This window comes from Notechis scutatus, chromosome 1, assembly GCF_049901735.1.
Source record: "Notechis scutatus isolate UNSWTSFEM ecotype Mainland chromosome 1, rNotScu1.2, whole genome shotgun sequence".
Taxonomy (NCBI): Eukaryota; Metazoa; Chordata; class Lepidosauria; order Squamata; family Elapidae; genus Notechis; species Notechis scutatus.
In genome coordinates, this window is record NC_142009.1 from 156,611,283 (window position 1) to 156,617,297 (window position 6,015).

Genomic DNA, 6,015 nt, shown 5'->3' on the forward strand with positions numbered 1-6,015 from the left:
GGTTCTCCGGTTGATTTTCTCGGTTCCTTGGAGGTGTGCTTTGTCTTGGCCTCCTGCTGTTGGGCTTGTATGCTCAGCATGCCCTTGTGATGTGTCCTCTCCGCTCACATCGTTAGCAGATGGTGTCACAGAAACGGCATTGTGATCAGAGTTGATTACCTTCGCAACCCGCACACCAAAATTCCTTTTGCCTCCCTTCTCAGTTTCTTTGGTGCCTTTCTGAACGTAGTTGGTTCACTTCCTTGTTGTCGTTTGATCCTGACTCGGACTCGAGGTCCTCGTGGTGAATGGCAGCAGTGTCCTTTGGTGGGGGCTGCGGAGTCTTATTCATCTTCCTCATGGCTGTGGCAGATTCCTGGGACGTTTTTACGGCTGATGCTTCTTCGATGGCCTCCTTTAGTGTTATTTTAGGCTTTGTGAGGAGGTGGCTCTGTAGTGTCAGGTCCCTGAGTCCCAAGACTACGTAATCCTTCATCGCCTCGTCCATGTTCAGGAACTTGCATGCCCTGGCAAGGTCCTCAAATTGGCAACGAAATTGTTGACACTCTCTCCGTCCTTCTGGTCTCTCCTGTAGAACTCGTGTCTCTTGATTAGGTTGGATACCAGTGAGGTGTAGTGGGCCCTCAGGATCCTCTCTAAATCTGGCCATGGCATCATTTTTACATCATTGGGTGCCAAGGGAGCTTTGCCCATTTTGAAAATGGCGGGGCCGCAATGTGTGAGGAAGACAGCTTATTTCCTCTGTTCCGAAATGTTCATCATTTTGCCTCCTTCCAGGAACATGTGGAATCGGTCGACGTAAGATTCCCAGTCCTCCGTTGACAGATTGAACGGAGCGGGTGGCATGTTGTTTCCAGCCATGTTGGGTTCTTTGTCCAGTTGTTAGCCACCTGTTCGCGGTCCCGCTTATCTCAGCATCCTATCTTCATCTCCAGTGTTAGATTGTGGATGAGAGAGAAAATGCGGGAGGCTCCAATCACTTAACTTCTTTATTACATTGTTTCAGAACCCTGTTTGGCAGTGGTGGCAACTCCTTTTACAGTGGAGCTGCTCGCGGCTACAACCAGTGACGGCTCTTTAATTTCCTGCCACCGTGGACCAACTAATAAGAGGTGTGTATGTAAATATCTAACAGGGTCTTTGTGTAAAGTATGGCTGCGTCACTTCCTAATGAAGAAGAGAGTTTAGTGACCTTTGTTGGTTGTAGTGTATCCAGTTGGCCAAAGGCATGTCTGCCTCTCTCTCTCTCTCTCTCTCTCTCTCTAGTCAGGCACAAAAAAATCAGGAAACAAGATGGTTCAAATCACTACAAGTTTATTTCATGTTAACACTCTACAACAGGGGTGTCAAACTGGATTTCTTTGAGGGCCAAATCAGCACTGTAGTTCTCTACAGGCCGGCAGGTGTGGGTGGGGGTGGGGGGAGATGGGACTGATGCCTCCTGCAGTACCCTGCCAGCTAAAATGGGGTACAGGAGGGGCTGCACAAGCCCACCCGCACCCCATTTTCAGCTTGGATGGCCTCCTGCAGCACCCTGCTGGCCAAAATGGAGCATGTGGGGCCTCACACATTCCCCTGCACCCCATTTTGGCTGGCAGAGTGCTGCAGGAGGCTGTCCAGACCAAAAACAGGGCATGGGGGGCTGCACATGACCCCCCATGCCCCATTTTGGCTGCCATAGGCTGCTCCTTTGCCATTTCCAGGCCAGCCCTTTGGGCCTTGAGTGTGACACCCCTGCTCTACAGAATTTAAACTACTAACAATCAAAGCAAGGTGGCAGTAGATAAGAGTAAATGGAATTCAAGGTGTGCTGGGTTAGATCTCTTGTGGACATGTAGGGAGTCAAGACTTGACAAAATTGACCTCTTTCTGCCTTGTCATCTCCTACATTGTCTTCCCTTATCTATCTTATGTAAAAACTGCCTATGAAACTGGTTAATCCAGACCTGGATACATCCATACTCTTTCCATAATGGATATTGAACTGAGAAGAACTTGGCTACTATCTACTCTAGGCAGTCAAAGAAAGCCCACTTGCTGTGCTAGGAGAAGCATGGATGGAACAGTTTTCCCACTTCTGCCTTGCCCCAAAGCGATCATGATTAATTTATGTTTATCACTGGAGCCCAGATGAGTGAGACACTGTTAATACAATCTATTTTAAGTAGTAAGAACGCCTCAGTATTTGAAGGGGAATCTTTCTTTGTTGATGTTGTATCAGTAACCCAAGATAATAAGGAAATAGGTAAACTGGTAGCCTGCTACATGTAAAATATGTGCTACTCTAGGACATGTGTAAGGGGGTGGTCGTATTAAAAAAAATCCCCTTAAAAAGTGTGTCAGGTTGCAAGCGATATAATACAGTATCTATGATAATTTCAATTACTGACAAGAATTCATATATTAGATTTATCTCTTTCATTCAGGAGCTTAAATGAATATACATAGCTCAGAACAACCAAGATCAAAAATCACCAGGGACTGCTCATTTCAACCTTGAGCTAGATATATTTCCCTTTATTGAAACAGGTAACTAGATTGTTGGCATTGGAAGGACATGATTTACTATTGGGTTGGCATGCTTTTCTATGGTATAAGGGAACTAAATCACAGGGTTATTTTAGAAGGCATTATATATGGGAATCGTTATGGTTGAATTGGGAGAAAATTGAAAATTCCAGTTTGGTTATCAACTATTGAAGCCTTTTCTTATCCTATAATTTATAAGAAGGAACAAACAGTTAGATATGGGGAATTACTAGATGAAAAAGGTGAACTTAAAACGATGCAAAATTTAGAAGAACAAGGTATAAAGATGAATTGGTTTTCATATGCACAAATACATTCAAGGTATCTTAAAGATTCCAAAATGGAAGGATTTTATGACAAAATGACTGATTTAGATAGGATTTTGACAGGTACTGATGAAAAAGTGATTAAAAAATTATGTAATTATTTGTTGGAAATTAAATTGGAGGATGAACAAGTTAAAGAAACGATGATTGCTTGGGGGAAGAATTTTGGATATGGGATTGACTTAGAGAAATGGCAAAAGTTGTGGTCTCAAAATTATAAAATGACAATGTCAACAGCATATAAAGAAAACTTGTATAAGATGTTTTACAGGTGGCATTTTTCCCCGACAAGAATAGCAAGAATGTTCAAGAACAAATCTGAAAAGTGCTGGAAATGTCATCAGATTCCTGGTTCATATTACCATATGTGGTGGACTTGTGAGGAGGCCAGGAAATACTGGACTAGAATTCGCATATGGTTGGAAAAAATGACAAAGAAACATATAGATTTGAAGCCAGAGATTTTTTTATTGGGAATCTTACCTGATACATATAATAAAAACTTAAAGTATTTGATTGTAAATGTATTAACAGCGGCTAGGATTGTATTTGCTAAAAATTGGAAGAGTGAGAAAATACCATTAGAGGAAGAAATTATTAAGAAAATATTGGAATGTGCTGAAATGAGTAGATTGACATTTGAAATTAGAGAACAAGAAGATAAACAATTTTATGAAGTTTGGGATCTTTTTTATCAATGGTTAGATAATACAATATAATAATAGAATAGTTAGAAATTTAGGAAATAACGAATATACATTTTTTCTTGGTCTTGATAACACTTTTAGAATATTTTATTAAGATAGACTTGGTATGATTTTATGATTTGTTATAAAATAAAGTAACTAAATTACAGTTATCTCACTTAAGTATGAATTAGTAAAATTATAGTCAAATGATTGTTTAATAATGATATTAGGATATATAATTGTTGATCGATAATATGAGTTATTATGTAACATAATTATTATGATGACTATGAAATGGATGCACAAAAAGGAGTGGTAAACCAACCGATACACTGTCTGTAAATATATGAAGAATGATGATGTTTTTTATGTTATGTTTTATGTTTTTTGTGTTTTTGTTTATCGTTAAAATCAATAAAAACTTTTATTAAAAAAAAAATGTTTTGTTTATGTATATTTTAACTGCTGAGTGTCCAATGTGGAGTAAGAACTGTATAAAGACTGCAATAAATAAATCCCCAAAAATGGACTTGGGCGTTCCCCACTTTTTAAAGTTATGAGGTAGCCAAGAGTTATTGGTCTGATCTTTTATTGCATGATCAATATTTAGAAGACAAGGAAGGGCATCTTAGTCTTGAGCTTTTCCAAACCAAGAAGACAGAAGTTTCAGAACGACGTAAAGTATGTAACAGAAAGCACAAACTTTCTTATTACTACCTCCAGTATTATAATAAGCATAAGCTCAGGATTGACCCACAGAAATTTGAAAGAAATTCTCAAGCTCCCGGAGAATAAGTCAGAAAAACAGAATCTTCTTTCACAGGGAAGGAAAACTTTTCTAAAATTGCCAGGCACAGTTCAGCACACACCCTTTCTTCTTTGCTTTACTGAACACATTTCTGATGCATAAGACTCAATGTACCATAATTTGCTAAGAGATTGCTCCTCTGACAAGGTTCCTTGCGTCATTACTAAATAATAGTTGCAGTGCCTGCATATAGAACAGCAGCTGCTATTAGCAGGAGAGGGAAGGGGAGCCAGGCCCATCTCTTCTCAAGATACATTTGTCCCATGTACTCTTAACTCTGAAGAGGAGAGAGAGAGAAAGCCCAACTTGTGGGATCTAACATGCACCCAAGGACACTGACAAAATTGAAGCAACCTATTTCTTGAAGAGGTGCTGTAAAGCAGTGATTTACCAGGGAGAGATATCAAAAAACAACTTACGGTGATGCCGAATGCTGTCTTTTAGGATTCCAATGTTCCATCTTGTGAAAGCCAATCCTTCAGTTGTGCAGAGCCCTTTAACTCAATAAGCCATTTTTCCAGTGTGGAGCTCACTACAAAAAGTGCTGCAGCTACTCAATTGAAGGCTACCTCTCAAATTCATGGAGTGATACATTTGGCAGCTTTGGTGGGAACCCTAGTTTTGGCTTGACAGCTCTAATCCACTTCTCTCTTTTTTCTGCAAGAACAATAATTGTAATAAGGTAGAACTAAGGTACCACCAGAATAAATACCTGAATAAATGAAGGAAGAATAAATGATCCTTTCCCTTCCCTCACCATAGAGTCATATAACAGCAATTTCATATTGGCAGTTCTGTTTTCAATGAAGAAAGAGTTCAGTCATAAATGGGATCATTCCTGTGCTGGCTAAGCAGAGTCAGACTAGATAAGCAGAAGGATAGGAATCCATTGACACTTCTAGGTCTAAGCTGGACATGACTGGGAAGTTAAAAACATATAGAAGATGGCAACTGTTACGAACTAAGCAAACTCGTTCATTAATAACCCTACTAGTTTTAATTCAACAGCAGGCTCGTAATCCTGCACTTCTGATTGGCCCGCAGATAGCGAATCGTGATTGGCCGCCTCTGGCTGATCTGATTGGCTGACAGCGGGCCGCCTCTGATTGGACGCTTTTTAGAGCGGTAAACTCGATTCATTGGTTGTTGTGACAGCAGCCAGCTCTATAAAAGAGCTGCTGCTGCCCAAGTAATTCGCTCTGTTCTGAAGTCACTATTAAAGAGTTGAGTCACTATACGATGCCTCGTCTCCGTTCATTGCGCCCACTCTTCCAGATCTAACAGCAACATAAGGCTATTTCCATTTACTTATTTGCTAAGCAAATAGTACAGATGTACCTCCACTGTACTAGGTGTTGAGTCTGACAACAAGGTGATTTTACCCCTTATGTTTGTTTCCAAATGATATTGAATTTGTGATGTTTAAGCTCTGCATTACATGGTGGTTTTTTTTAATGTAAAACTTATTGTTTTAAGTATGAAAACACTAAAAAAAACTAACGCAGAAGAAAACATTTACTGCTTTGAGGTAGGCCTTTGGTTGAATGTCTGGCTTAAGAGTCTCATCAGGGATATTAAACCACTTTATGAAGGTTACCTTTTTAATAATATTTTGGTAGATTGTTACACCAAATTACAAACACACAAAAACACACATGTAGAT